Genomic DNA, 16,876 nt, shown 5'->3' with positions numbered 1-16,876 from the left:
CAAACAGGACCTGATACTCTCAAGACTACCTTGATATGTCAGTCACCAGGACATGGCACCAGGTCTCACTGCCAGAGGTCTCCAGTTCGGGAGCAGTCCCGTTGCATCAAGGACTTATTTGGTCCCAAGGATCACTCCCAGGGCTTGCAAGCAACAACACCACACAGCCACAGCCAGCCCATGAGACCTCTTGCCCACACATTGATGATCATTTATCATTGGCCCCTTATGTACCTGCTGCTGCTGAATCCATCATTGGATCCAAGAATATTTCACCTGGGTGTGACTCACATGAAGCAAGGACATTTCAGAGAGCAGATTGTACAGTTTTCTGTTTGGACAGAAAACCATCAAGAGTAAAGGGTAGCCCACAGGGTGAGGGCCATGAAGCAAGGGCACAGGCACTGTCCAGAGAAGGAAGAGCTCAGATGCAATTGGTCCACCAGGAGAAAATAAGCACAGGATCCATTTACCAGACACAAAAGACCAATCCAACAGTGTCCAGAATGCCAGGCAACCCCAGTCTCCCATAAGCCTCCTGTTACCCAGCCCTCAGCCCCCCACCAGGCTCCTCCTTGATGGCCACTTGCCATGGGGTGGCCACCAACATAATCCATTCACCCAAATCTGTGCATGCATCTGCTCTGCAATCACATCCAGATGATATTCTTAATCGAGACCGTCTGACCCACACCCACATATTACCACAGTGTGTGACTAAGTGCAGGAGCAGGCAGGACGCATAAACTGCGCTGCACTGGATATTTTCCCAGTCGTATCCTCCCCTGGAGAGGAAGGCACAGGCCATAGTAGACAAAGAGAAGCTCTTGGCCCTTAACACAAGGCCAGTTCAGCCCTCACAGGAAGCTGGGGGGTTCTTTCCACAGGCTGTTGCAGTTACACCAGCAGCTACTGCATACTTTGAAGGGCCAGTAGCTGGGAGTTCAATATCCCAACTTTTGGATCTTAGAGTGCATTTTCTCACTGTGGACATACTCTCCCCTCCTATTGTAATCTCCCCAATTAGGCCCACAGAAACTCTTCAATGTCATGACCTAGGGGTCCGGGGATTTTGTGATGTGGATAAGTTGAGCATTCAGAGTGAAGACCTGGAACACCTGTGCTGCCTCAGGCTTGTCCATTTGCCTTACAAGGAGGATTTTCTTCACCTTTGAGGTCCCCCTCACATTGTCTTTCCCACCACTATTGCTTATACATCTTATGCACAACGCTAAGAAAAGGGAACTCATGTCATGCACATGGCCAAGTCAATCTACTAAGCATTCAATGAAAACAACCATAAAGCGGCACCTGCCCCATAAGGGGAAGATGTGTGCCTAAATTACCATTTCAACCCCCAATAAATATGCTCACAGGATGCAGCAGCACAGTGGAGATCCAAGGGGCTATCTGGGAAGAAGAGATGCCATCACTGCTCAGCCTTGGGCACCTGACAGATGACCTAGATCACTCCAGGGGCCCCACAGAAGGCCATATGGGACACACTTATACAGCATAGAGCACAGCAAGGTGACCTTCCCCATGGCAGGGAGGGTTACTCATGAGACATGCCAGGAAGATGAGGCAAGAATACCTCATTTGAGGACTCTAGTGACACCACGACAGAGGGGTTAGAAGAGCATGATCAGGCCAGATTCCACATTCCATCCATCACTAAGAGAGGGACAAGAGATTCGTGGGCAAAACAATGGCCAATTTTTCATGAACATTCATCCCTTCTCTGGCATGGCTTAGACCCAACAGAACACATCAACACACTGATCAATGCAGGTATGGGAAATCACTGAAGGGGTCTGGCTAAAACAATCTACTTCAGCTTTGACAAAACCTTTCTCTCAGTAGGCAGTACACAATAACCTGGGGATGATTACACCTGAAATGAGGTGCAAAGCATACAAAATGTGGCTGTCACAGCCACAAGTAGGTGCCTATGGTGAAAAGCACAGGGGATATGGGAGTCACCCTGCATGACCTGACTGCCTTGGGTTATCAGAGACGGCACCATGGGTTGGGGCAAATGGGAATACACACAAGAGCAGCTCAATAGGACCAGGAAGGCAGCTCAAAAAAAAAAAAAAGTTGGATGTAAGATCGTGATCAAGCCCAGAAACTTGTGCATCTCTGGAGTCTCATTGTCCTGGCAACATGTACTCAAGACCAATCTGGTGACAAAAATGTGCCCACTTTGGATGAAACACATTACCACACCCAGAAATAGGGTCTATCCATAAAATATAAATGGTGTCTGGGACCCTGGTCAGCCAAATTGCTCCCTGTACTACCCTATCAATTCCAGTCCTGGAGCTCTCAGGGCTATCAGGTGAACCAAAGTTGTGCAGTGGCAGCCAGGAGAACTGAAGATACAAGGAAATCAGAGAGGGCCAAGGGTGCCCTCGCTTGTTTGCTCAAGTAGACAGATACCAGTCTGTCCAAGTCTCTGAATGGAGACTTGGAACAATTTCACAGAGGAGCCTTTGAAGTCTGTGCCCATTATAGGCAATGCCCAGGCCTATGTCACAGCATCCAGGTTACCTCTCAGGTCCAGGCCAGTCCACAACTCCAGAATGTGACTCAGAAGACTCCAGTGACCAGTATTCAAGGATCCTCAGTTTAGGGACTTGAACCCTCCTTGGGCCTCACTTTTGGAGCAGGAATTGGAGTGCAAGCAGAGGAATTAATAACCATGACACAGAAAGAGTGGGCCACAGACATCTAGTGCAAAACATCCTCCCATCTCCTTAGTGCAGGCCAGGCCCGGCCCTAGTGGGTTCTGTTTTCCAGGCCAAGAAGTGCTTGCAGTTGCTTGAATACCCACCAGCACCAGGGAGAGCGTCGCTGATCACCCACGGAAGCCTGAATGTCCAATCTGTGGCGAGAGAATTATGCGCCCATGTCCCGGCGCGACCAGGGTGGTCACCGCCAGCGTTGACTAGATTCCGAAACTCTTCCTTTTCCACAGCAGCAGAGTCCCATCCCTTGTGTAGTTCGCCAGAGCTCCGGAGGGAGGAGACTACATAAAAGCGGCCGCCAGATGGCGCCCGAAAACCGGAGCAAAGGTCGGAGGAATGGATCGATTGCTGGTGGGCGAGGGCACCAATCGGCCTTCTAAATGCCTGAGCTCATCCCAGGGCGAGGCAGCTGTCGGCCCGTGCTGCCCTGAGGCGTCAGCCTAGGAGCTAGCTCCCTGCTCAGTAAGGCAGGGCCCAGCAATTTAGCGCCCAGGAAGGCACCGCATGACTATAACCTGGCAGGCAAACAAGAGGTGTAGGGAAGCTAGGATGATATTGGCAGGCGGCTGCTGCAAAGGGGATGCACTCTCCCCACAATTCTTGGATGGAGGACATTCCACCGCGATGCTAGGGATGCTGGGAGCCTGGGTCACCAGCACGGCCTACCCAGAACCAGAATGGCAGGAGCGAGATCCAGAGCCAGAATGGCAGGAGCGAGATCCAGGGCTCCCCTGGGCTCCTGGTGGGAGAGAGGAGAGGAGGGAGGGAGGGAAGCAGGTCTGGCAAACCCTCTCAGACCACAATGCAGGAATTGGTTTTGATTTCATCTTTCTGAATGGAGGTCTTTTGAAAGCAGACACGCAAAGCCTAGAAGCTAGAAAAGAAAGAATGAATACTCTTGAACCCATAGAAGTGTAAATAAAAATATAACTCCGCATAGACAATGAAAATATCTAAAGACAGAAAATGGGATTGTGTGCACACTGGGGAAAACACACTTGCCATCAAGATTTGCCAACACGGATTTCAGCATGACTTACAACATAACAGGAAAAAAAATGCGTGTGGGGTAGTTAATAGCTACCCACTAAATAAACTGAGTTCCATTACATCTATACAATGTAACTCTATATGTGTGTGTGTATTTGAAATATGCTAAATGTTGATGACAGATTGTAATCCAACCAAAAAAGCAAGCAAATCTGCCAACAGTAAATCAAGTTTTAGAACTTCCTTAGTATGGCATTTAATACAATAAAAATTGAAAAAGTACACACATACACAATAAGTGGTTCCTATAAAAAACTGACCAGGAATGGAAACTCACCCTCCACAAGTAGGTGAAATATAAATAAATAAATAAATAAATAATAACCGGAAGACCTGAACACACCTAAACCTCACAGCTCAGGGAAACAGGAATTCAAACGGCTCACACACACCATCTCATTTGTCACACCATCTACAAAAAAATAAACCCAACACAGGTCAAAGACTTCACCATGAGATCGGAAATGGTCTAGTTCCTAGAACAAAACACAAATAGTATTACTGTGTGCACTTTGACATCAGTCTTAGCGAGATTTTATTTGGATCTCTCTCCTAAGGCAAGGAAAACAAAACCCAAAATAAACCCATGGGACTCCATCCACCTGAGAAGCTGTGGCAACATGAGGAAAACCATCTATGAAACACAAAGGTAGTCTGCTGAGCAGGAGAGGAGAATTGCAAAAGAAATATCCGAAAAAGTGTTCATATCCAAAATAGATCAAGAATACATAATTCAACTTCCAAAAAGAACACATAATCTGATAGAAAAAATAGGCAGGAGAAACGAATAAACTATTTTTGTTTTCATAAAAGACATACAGATGGCCAATGGGCACATGAAAAGATGCTCAATATCAGTCATCATTGGGGAGATGCACATTAAAACCATAGTGAGATATCACATCACACTTGACAGAATGATTATCCTACAAAACACAACAAATAATGGGCTTGGTGGGTGAAGAAGTGGAAAAAAGAGGCACACTTGTGCACCTCTGACTGGAACGTCCATTGATACAGTCACTATGGAAAACATTAGGTCCTTTAAAACACTCAAATGAAAAAACCTCACAATCCAGCAAGTCTACTTCTGGATATTTTTTCAAAGAAAACAAAAACATAAAAAGATATAGGCACCCATATATTCACAGCAGACTTTTTGACAATAACCCAGATATAAAATCCACCTAAGAGTCCATGGGTAGATGAATGGATAAAGAAAAAAAGGAAGCTCATGATTATAGAATTCTGCCTCCAGAGCTCCCTTACAGAAGAGGTATCAATTATTCCTTTTAGTTCTTATCAAGGAAACCAAGATTATGTGAGTCCAAGTACCTGCCAGTCTCTAATTTTCGTCCAATTTCGTAGCAAATAATTAGACAAGGTTAAAATAAAAAGTCAAAACTGTTTTCAGAAATGCCATTGGCACATTTACCTAGATGCTAATAACCTTCCAAACTCTCAATTATTCTGTACATAAACAATATATATCTAGATATTTGGATAAAATCAAGCACCAACTTTCTAAATGATCACAACTAGATATTTGACACAATTATACACAATCTTCAATTTGCAGGGTAGTTCAGGACCATAAAATGTGAAACCTTAAGTTGAAAAAATAATCTTGTTAATAAATGAGAAAAGTACAATTGTTCAATGACACTCAAAGATTTGGTCAAAATATTAAACACCCTTACTTGCAATTAAAAAATGTATAAAATACCAAAATATGAAAAATATTTATTATACTGTAACTGAAGACATTAAAATTAAAGCATTCTATTAATTTTTTAAATCATGCTAATTGTGGTTTGAACACAACTTGCCTTATTTGCATGACATCATTTTTATATCTTGATGGACAGTAATATTCCTTTCAAAGATCAGATAAGCTTCCAACATCTTAGCTTTTGTACATTCGATGTCCTGAAAAATCTCTCAGAGTTCCTTGAATGGGTAAGTTTTCACGAGAATCACTTCCCTGAGATATCTTCAGCCTGTCCATGTTGTTGAGTTCTTCTGCACTCAGTTCCATTGGCAGCACAACTACATTTTTGCCCATGGTGGCAGTGTTTTCATATTTATGCTCAGCTGTCTCCTAACCACATACAAGTTTACTTCCAATATCATCATTTCTGTTTCTTTGCTGAAATTTTGTCTTTCTTGGGCAATTATTTCTTTTTATTTCCCATTGATGGGGGAGACAAAGTGGCAACACAAGTACACCTGGAAAATAGATGCATACTAAGCAATCACCAACAGGCTCTGAAAGAGGATTGGTCACCGTTCATGATGCACATTTGTTCTTTATGTACTGACTGCAGACTGAAAACGCAGCAGCAAACTTTCAACTTCATACAGTTACAGTTTTGACAGGTGCACAGGGCGACAGGGACAAATGGTTGAATCCAGATTCATTAAGGCTGGAATTTTTGTAATACCTTCACCAGTAATTTGGAGTGCTTTGCTGAACAGCCACATTTTCAGAATAAAGTATGCCCTTGTGAGAATTGCAAATCAATGTGGCCGATCTTGTGTCCAACAATAGTCTCAGTTCCCACTATGGGATTTAGGAGATTCCAGATTAATTGTGCCCCCTAAAGGCTAAAAAAAAAAAAAGAAAAGAAAAGAAAAGAAACAAAGAAAGAAAGAAAAAACACACAAATTTTAGCCCTCAAATTATTTCCACAAGCAATTTTGTATAAAAAAAATATAGCTTATCATCAACTCTAATTAACCAATGAGGAGACTTGACAACAGAAAGATCAGAAGAAACAGCCAATACTAGAACCACACAAGCAATGGTTCAGATGATTGAATTACTAGGTAAAAATTACTACCTGAGATTCCAGAACCTGGTTAAACACTTATGTGAAATGGACGGAATATCAGTGTTATCCCCCTCCAGATTCTTATTTTGAAGCCCTAATCCTCAGGGTGATGGTGTTTGGAAGCAGAATCTTTGAGAGGCAATTAGGTATAGATCTTGCTATGAGAATGGAGCCTCCGTGAGGAAATTAGTGAGGTAGAGAAAGAAATGGAAGAGCTGAGCGCTCTCATTCCCTCTCTGCCATGTGAGGAAAGAGCGAGAATATGACTGTCAATGAATCAGGAAGCAGCTCTCACTGGGAACTGAATCTGTAGCATCTTTAACTTGGACTTCCAGCCTCCAGAATTATGAAAATAAATGTTTCCTGCTTAAAACAATCAGTCTAAAATATTCTGTTATAACAACAAGAATGGACAAATTAAACTTATGGAACAGTTTAGGCCTGATACCAAGTAATTACAAAGGATGTTGCCTAACAGGCCACTTGGGGGAAGCTGCTCTCCCACCAGATGCCCTGTTTTGGACACACTTCAGTCTCTGAAGGGAGTTATAGTCAAGGATTCAGGCATCTATGCTCATGCATGCTCTTCTCATATTTTTATCCCAAGCCCTGACACCTCCATTCATAGGTCTCTTTCTCTGTGGCCTTGCACAGAGATCTCTCTCAGGCATTTCTCCTGAGGCCTCCTTATGAGGGAGGAAAAAGGAAATCTTAAAGACTTTGTTTTGCTGATTCTGACTCAATACCTCGTAATTTTTCATTCCTAGCCCTTTTGCTTCAGCCTCTCACTTAGCCTACTGTCTAATAAACTGCTGTGATATTTTGTCTGGGGCCTCCCTCCACACTGAGATGAACCTCATATCTGTGCTGATCCACATGAACCTCAAGTGTGCTACTCTGTGGGGGAAAATAAAATTGAGGGAGTTGGTGTTTTCCCCAGTTCTGTACTATTGATTACATATTGCAGTATGTGATTAAAGGATTAACGCTCATTTTTGGCTTCTTGTTTTAGTTGGCTATTCTGACACCTGGCAGTACAATTCTCTCACCCAGCTCAGTTGATCTCCTGATACTAACTTGATGCAAGTATATTTAGTAGATTTGGGGAAATAAAAAGCAAGTTTAAATATTTTGGCAAAGAAGTGGAACATATCGTTAAAATAATAAATAATTTTTTGAAAAAGTAAACAAATTTTTAAAAACATGAGAAGTAAATAACATCAAGATGTCAATGGATGTGTTTGAAAATGCACATCTTAAAGACAAATAACCAAAAACTTACTGAGCAGAATAAATAGTAGAAAAGAAATTCAGAATAAAGCCTGTAGAGGCAAAAAGAGAGTCATCCAGTGAGAGAAAATGAGAGACCATTAAAATACAATTTAAAAAACTCTAAAATGGATTTGATTAGAATCACAGAAGTTAAAGAGGGAAATGGACAGAAGCAATACTTGAATTGAAATGAGCTAAGACCTTTAAGAGAGAAGCCAAGATAGTGGAATGGAAGTGATGCAGAAAAAATGAATGTGGGCTATGAGGTGGGCCATGTCCCATGTCTCAGTTGATCCCTTAGAATGTTCCCCACTGCGTGTGGGTCTTTGGCATCACATAGGAAATTGACTCGTGTGAGTCACAGTTCAGGAAATGTAGATTTATTTAAAGAGATACGTACTGCATAGAGTGTAGGCTGTTTCAGAAGGCAAAAGAAAGGCTAGGAGGTTTTGGGGTTAGGTGCTCAGGTTAAAGTAAATGTAGACACACACCCTAAAGACAGAGTGTGGACCATTTTGAAAGAGAGAGGTGGCCACATGGCATGGTATTGCCAGATTTCATGGGCTTCTTAGCTTCACATGCCTACAAGTGTGAGGACTATTACATATACAATGGGGAAGGGGCTGGGAATCCCAGGAATTGGGCCACTGCCCACTGTTTGACATTGTGTGGTTAGTCTTGAGACTGTCATGGCACCTATGAGTATGTTATTTACAATGAGCATATAGTGAAGCTCAAAGTCTAATAGAGGTTATGCTTCCTGCCATCGTAATCATCAAGGCCTACAGGGAGTTGAATCCTCCACAGTTTTGGGGTTAATTGTTGTCATTTTTTGAATGGCTGTGCACTGCCCCCCTTTCCTCCTGTCTCAGAAGGACTGTCTTAGCTGACCTTCTCCCAAGAAAACACCAAGAGAGATATCCATGGACCCACCAAATTACCCAGAACACTTGCTTAACTTTGACAGAACATCACCTTTTTCAACTGACAAAATTCATCACAAATCTGGTAAAAGTAAATGAAAAAAAGAAAGAATAAAAAGGAAATTAGTGCAGTACCAGTCCCTCGGGGAGGAAACACCAAAGAAGGACTATTGCTCCTATGCTGAGTCTCCCCAAACCCAGTGGAGATGTCAGTAGTACAGAGGGGAACTTCCAAAGCTCAGATTTGTATAGAACAGCCAATGACCCACAGAACTAAGTGAAACAGGCACAAAGGGTCCATATGACCTTCAGCTCTAGATGTGAACTGGCAGGGGTGTGATGGGACAGGCTGCCCAAGCAGGCAGAGGACTGGGGCCTATTGTACAGAGGCAAATTCAGGGGACTGGAGTGTACTCTGCTCTGTGGCTGGGAGAGAATATAGAACAGAACAGCCTGAATTCCCTGTAAAATAAAATTTAAACAAAAAGCAAAGCTAACTGCTGTGTATTGGGTAGAGGGGTGCTGTAGCCTTTGTCTCTGCAGACTCATGGCACCATTGCTGGCTCTTTCTCAGGAGAAGACAGGTGGCGCTCAGCCACAGCCACTATAATTGCCGGTTCTCACCTCCCAGGCACAGGGTGGGTTGAAACCTGAACCTGTACCCAGGGCCTCTGCAATCTTATAGACAAGACTGAGATTTATTTACAGCTCTAGGCAAAGGGGACCATTCTGCTCCAGTGCATTTGTGGACTCATACCTGTAAGACAACTGAGCAAGGAGCAGGATTTTGCCACACATCTGGGGCATAAGGACTAGTGTGGCCATTTTCTGGTAGTCTGTCTACTGGAAATGTACTTGGCTCTGGGAATGGCACTGGCAGGGGCGCTATTGGCCCACATATCATGCTTGGATGCAGTAGTGAAAGCGGCCCAGAATGGGGCTGCGACCTGAGGGCTGGATCGAAGGGCCTCTGTCACAACACAGTGGAGATTGAGTTCACAAAGCAGTGTGAGGACAAGAGCCATGACAATGATAGAACAAAAGGAGGACCTGCTCGATAGAACGAGCAGGCTCTGACCACCACAACCAAAGCTACAACCTTAACCAAAGCCAAAAGTCACAAAAGGAATACTTGGTAAACAACCCTGCTTAAAGTAGGGCTCACATCAAAATTATTAAAATCACACAGTCTATGTGGAACTACATTCTCCTATTTTTTATTTCTTTGTTCTTTTTTAATTTTCATTTTTTTTATTCTTTAGGATCTTCAGTTCTTAAACTCATAAAATTTTATTTTCTTTTTTTAAATTGTTTTCTTTATTTTTAATTTGCTTCTCAGTTTTATTTTTTGCTTAGTTCTATCATTTATAGTATTCTGTTTTTAAATATTTTTCCTTTTATATTTTAAATTGTCTTACTTTATTTTTTTTCATTCTAATTTTTTATTTTAATTTGTCTTTTAAATTTTTCCTCTTTTTAAACTTTATATTTTTTAATTAAAAAAAGTTAGTGGTTTTGTTTTGTTTACTGGTTTTTGTTTTCTGTTTGTTTATTTTTAGTTTAGATTGGCATCCTCTTTATAAATAAATAAATCCCTTCAGGACCACAATACATAACTGATATTCCCTAATCCATATTGCCAAAGAGGTATAAGTAAAATTAAGAAGCAGAGGAACCACTCCCAATTAAAAGAACAACAGAAATCCCCTGAAAGAATGATCAATGAAATAGACCTTGACAGTCTACTGGATCATGATTTCAAAAGGGATTGATCAATGCACTGAAGGAACTAACATAGATTGTGAGTAGAGACAGAGAATACTTCAAATAGAAAATTGAAACAATAAAGACGAGCCAATTAAAAACAAAAAATTCAATGACAGAGATAAAAGCTAGGCTACAGGCTGTCAAAAGTCAATTAGACAATGCAGAGGAATGGATAAATGGCTTAGAGGACAGGATAACAGAAGTCACCCAATGAAAACAGCAGACATAAAGACAAATAAAAACCAATGAAAACAATGTAAGGATCCTATGGAATTATAAAAACCATGCCAACATATGCCATAATAGGTGTCCTAGAAGGAGAAGGATTGATGGAGACTGAAATGGTATCTGAAGAAAACATGAATGAAAATTTCCAAAACCTAAAGAAGGAATCAGATTTCCAAGTACAAGAAGCACAGAGTGTCCCAAACAAGAAGTACGCAAAACAGACCCACAGCAAGACATATTATAATCAGGATAGCCAGGGTTAAGGATAAAGTAATCATTCTAAAGGAAGCAAGAGAAAGAAAAAAAAAGAGAGAAGGGAACCCCCATAAGGCTATCAGCTGATTTCTCTGCACAAACACTGATGTCCAGAAGGGAGTGGCAAGATAAATTCAAAGTCTTGGATGAGGGAAAGCTGCAACCTAAGATACACTATTTAGCAAGATTATAATTTAGACTAGAAGGAGAGGTAAAGAAATTCACAGACTTTCAAAAACTAAAAGAATTCAGTAAAACTAAACCTAAGCTAAAACAAGTATTGAAAGGTCTTCTCTAAACAGGAAAGAAGCAGGATGCTATAGAAAGAAGAAAACCATAACTGGAAAGGTGATAACCACAATGAGTTACAACACAATAAACATGAAGATATAAAAGAGACCATCAGAATCATTAAGGATGGGAGAGAGTGGAAAGAAAATATAGATTTCTCTCTCTCTCTCTCTTTTTCTTTTTAGAATGGAATTAGATCTATATGACTATCAGTTTAAAGTAAACAGATAGAGTAATAGGTTAATGTACTTAAAAAAGAGTAACCACAAGTCAAAAGCTTACAATAGAGTCACAAAAACCAAACAGAAATCAAAATAATACAAAGGAAAATTACCAAACCACAAAAAGAAAAAGAAAATGATAGGAACAAAAAGGAAATACAAAATCAACTGGAAAACTTAGTTCAAAATGGTGATAAACACACATCAATCAATAATTATCATAAATGCCAATGGAATAAGTGCTCAGATCAAGAGACATAGAGTGGCATACTGGATAATGAAACAAGAACCTATAATATGCTGCATACCAGAGACTCACTTTAGGGAGAATAACACACAGAGATTGAAAGTGAGAGGATAGAAAAAGATATTTTATGCAAATGGAAATGGTAAGAAAGCAAGAGTAGCAATACTGGTAGCAGAAAAAATAAACTTTAAAACAAAGGCCATAAAGAAAGATAAAGGACACTATTTAATGATTAAAGGAACAATATGAAGATATTACACCCATTAATATATATGCACTCAAAGTAGAAGCACCTAAATACATAAAGCAAATACTAACAGATTTTAAAAGAGAGAAACTGATGGGGGCCAAATCATTGTAAGAGAAATTAACAACCATTAACATCATTGGACAGAACTTCAAGACACAAAACTAATAAAGCAGCAGAGATACTGAATGATACAATAGAACCATTGGACTTAGTTGGTATTTTCAGAACACTACATCAGCCCAAAATTGAATATACATTCTTTCCAAGTGCACATAAAACATTTTCTAGGATAGATTATGTTCTCAGGCACAAAAGAAGCCTCAACAAATTTAAGAGGATTGAAATTATTTCAATTATCTTTTTCTAACCACAATGCCATGTAACTAGAAATCAACCACAGAAAAACAAAGGAGAAAAAAACTGACAGCATGGAGATTAAACCACATGCTTCTAAAAGGCCAATGGGTCAATGGAAAACTCAAAGAAGAAACTAAAAAATAAGACAGACAATAATGAAAACACAACAATATTAGATCTATGGCATGCAGCCAAAGCACACCTAAGAGGGAAGTTCATAGCAATACAGGATTTCCTTAAAAAATAACAATCTCAAATAAACAACCTAACATCCCATCTAAAACCTTAGAAAAAGAAGAGTAAACAAAACCAAAAGTCAGTAGAAGGAAGGGAACATTAATGATCAGGGAGGAAATAAATAAAATAGTGCTTTAAAGGAAAACAATGGAAAAGATCAATCAAACCAAGAGCTGTTTTTTTGAAAGAGAAAACAGAATTGATAAACATCTGGCGAGGCTCACCAACAAGAAAATGGAGAGAACACAAACAAAAAAAGAAAGGAAAATGGAGAAATTACAACCAATACTACAGAAATATAAAATATCATAAAAGAATACTATGAACAACTATATGGGGAAAAAATGGATAACATTGAAGAAATGGACAAGTTTCTGAAGTCACTGAGTCCACCAAGACTGAATCAAGAAGAAATTGACTATTTGACTCAAAGTAGAATTAACAATAAAATAAAATAAAAAAAAAAACTCCCTGCAAACAAAAGTCCAGGACAAAATGGCATCACTGAAAAATTCCACCAAACATAAAAGAGGAACTCATACAGATCCTTCTCAAACTCTTCCAAAAGATTTAAAAGGAGAAAGTAATCCCAAACTCATTCTATGAAGCCACCATCACCCTGATAACATAACCAAAGGCACTACCAAGAAAGAAAATTAAAGGCCAATATCACTGATGAAAATTGATGCAAAAATCCTCAACAAAATATTAGCAAACAGAATCCAACAGCATATTAAAAAATTCATACACCATTATTAAGTTCGAGTCATCCCAGGAACACAAGGATGGTTCAACATAAGCAAATCAATCAATGTGATAAAACACACCCACAGAAGAAAGGACAAAACCACATGATCATTTCAATAGATGCAGAAAAAGCACTTTATATAATTCAAATCCAATTTATGATAAAAAAAAAAACCCTTACTAAAGTGGGTATAGAGGGAACATTTATCAATGTAATAAAAGCTATATATGACAAATCTACAGCAGCATACTACTCCATGGTGAAAAACTGAAAGCCTTTCCTCAGAAATCTGAGACAAGACAAAGTTGTCTACTCTCACTTCTATCCAACATAGTATTTGAAGCCCTAGCCACAGCAATCAGGCAAGAAAAAAAATAAAAAGCATCCAAATCTGAAAAGAAGGGTTAAAACTCTCAGTATATGCAGATGACATGATACTCTATATAGAAAACCCTAAAAGCTCCACACAAAAGCTACTAGAGTTAATAAAGAATTTGGTAAGGTAGCAGGATACTAGATTAATGTACAGAGATCAGTTGCATTTATTTACATTAATAATGACTCAACAGGAAAAGACAGTAAAAGAAAAAAAAAAAACCTCTTAAAATTGCATAGAAAACAATACAATGCTTAGGAATAAATCTGACCAAGGAGGTGAAATACTTATACAAGAACAACTATAAAACATTAAATAAGAAAATTAAAGAAGATTTAAAAGAATTGAAACATATCCTATGCTCTTGGAATGTAAAATCAATATCATTAAAATGACCATGCTTCCTAATGCAATCTACAGATTTAATGTCATCTTTATAGAATTACTCAGGACATTTTTACAGAATGACCAATCCTAAGATTTATATACAATAACAAAAGGCCCAGGATTGTCAAAGCATTATTGAAGAAAAAGAACGAAGCTGGAGGAATAACCCTCCCAATTTCAGACAACATTACACAGCTACCAAAATCAAAACAGCATGTTATTGACATAAAAGCAGACATATGGTTTAATGGAACAGAATGAAGAGCTCAGAAATAAATCCACTGACCTATGGTTAATTAATCTTTGACAATGGGGGAAAGAGTATACAATCGAGAAAAGAGTCTCTTCAATAGATGGTGTTGATAAAATTGGATAGCAGCATGTAAATCAATGAAATTAGATTCCCTCACTCCATGCACAAAAATAAACTCACAAAGGCTTAAAGGCTGAAATTCAGGACAAGATACAATAAATATTCTAGAAGGAAACATAGGAAAAGCATTCTCTGACATGAATTTTAGCCACATTCTCCTAGAGCAGTCCACCCAGATAATGGCAATAAAAGCAAAAATAAACAAATGGGGCCTAATTAAACATAAGCTTTTGCACAACAAAGGAAACTATAAACAAAGCAAAAGGACAACCTGTGGAATGGGGGAAAATATTTGCAAATGATGTGACTGACAATGCCTTTATTTACATAATGTAAAAACAGTTCATACAGGAGAGGCCAAGATGGTGGAGTAGTAGGACTCTCATAGCTCACCCTCTACCACAGATACACCAGGACTCACATCCACGGACCCACTAAGACAACCAGAGCACCTGCAGAACTCCGACAGAACAGCGTCCTCTTCAAAAGACAAAGACGCCAAAAATCTGGTAGGAGAAAGGAAAACAAGAAAGACAAAAAGGCAAAACAATGCAGGAACGGTTCGCGGGGAGGGAGCGACAAAGGAGGACTGGCACTCGTTTGCTAGGTCTCTCCTCTCCAATGGAAACGCCAGCAGGACAGAGGGGGAGCCTCTGAGGCTCGGATCTATACAAAGCAACACTTGACCGACAGAACCAAGTTAAATAGGCACAGAGGGTCCTGCAACACCCAGCCCCGCCCGAGACCCGAGCCAGGATTGGGGGGCCGGGAAAGACTGCCCGAGCCGGGCGGAGGATGGGGACGGCTGCACTGAGGCAGCCCCGGGGGTACTGCAGGGTGCTGTGCAACGTGGATCAGTGGGTGCACAGGGCAGAACAACCTGGGCCCTCCATAAAACAGAAGAGCTGATGTGCCCTGGGGGGAAGTGTTCATGCCCCCATCTCTGAAAACCCATGGAAGGTTTTTGGTGATGAGAGGCGGGGCTCGGGCTCGGCCCCCATATCCTCCAGCGGTTGTCACCCAGGTGGGGGTGGAGGCGAAACCTGAATCCGCACCTGGGGGCTCAGCAGCCTTAAAGGCCAGACAGTGACTTGTTTGCAGCCCGAGTCAGATAGGATCATCCTACCCTGGTGCCTCACAAAGTTCGTGCCACCAGAACAAACAAGCAGCTGAGTTTGGGCATGGAGCAGGGGTGGGGCTGTTCCGTGGTCTTCTGCTGTCTGTCTGCCAACCACGTATCCAGGGTGCAGTGCGCGGCGCCTCGGAGCTGCAGAGCGACCACCGGATGGAGACAGTGGGTGGCCCCATGCCTTTCCTGCAGGAACGCTGTGCAGAGAGGGGGCACGATCTGCTTGCTGACAGGCACTAGAAGCAGCACAGACGAGGGCACCAATGGAGGGCCTCTGGAAACAGCAAGCAGAGCTCTCGAATCAAGGCGAAGACACAAAAACTTCTTATTAAGACCACATAGTTTCCAGGAGAATACCCCTGCCCCTCACTTTTTGTTAAACCTGTTTTTACGTGTCGTATTTTCTATTACCTTTTTAATTTTTACTTTTTCAACAATTATCTATCCTCCAAGTTTTAATCCCTTTAAAATTTTTTTTTAAAATAATACTATTATTTTAAAAAGTCCATGTCATTTCATTTTTCTCTCTCTTGGATTTGATCTCCTGTTGTTGATTACACACGGGTTTCAAATACATTTTTTCCTCTTTTCTCTTATTTTAAAACTTTTTAAGAGACGTCTCTACCCGATTGCTATTCTGCTTCAACTTACTCTTCAATTATTCATTATACACCCTTTTCAAACCTTTTGTTCTCCCCCTTTTCAAAATTCTCTATTTATCATATTTTTATCCATTATATTTTACTACCTTTTTAATTCCTACTTTCTAAACAATTGCATATGCTTCTAGTTTTAATTTCTTTTAAATTTTTCTATTAAAGTATTTATATTATTATTTTTTAAAAAATCCACCTGATTACATTTTCAATTCTTTTGGGTTTGATCACCTGTTATTGATTATAAATAGGATTGAAATTTAATTTTTTGATTTTTTTTCTTTCTGTTAAGGGTTTTTGAAAAGATGTCTCAACTCGAATGCTAGTCTGATTCAAATTACTCTTCTATAATTGACTATACACCATTATCAAACCATTTATTCCTTCCTTCTCTTAAAATTTCTTCTTCATTTTGTCTTTTTTATCTGGTCTAATTTCTATTAACTTTTTAATTTCTACTTTCTAAACAATTGTATATGCTTCTAGTTTTAATTCATTTTAAATTTTTCTTTTAAAATAGTTATA

This window comes from Camelus bactrianus, chromosome 17, assembly GCF_048773025.1.
Source record: "Camelus bactrianus isolate YW-2024 breed Bactrian camel chromosome 17, ASM4877302v1, whole genome shotgun sequence".
Taxonomy (NCBI): domain Eukaryota; kingdom Metazoa; phylum Chordata; class Mammalia; order Artiodactyla; family Camelidae; genus Camelus; species Camelus bactrianus.
The sequence above is the reverse complement of the archived record's forward strand: the minus strand, read 5'-3'. Positions refer to the sequence as shown.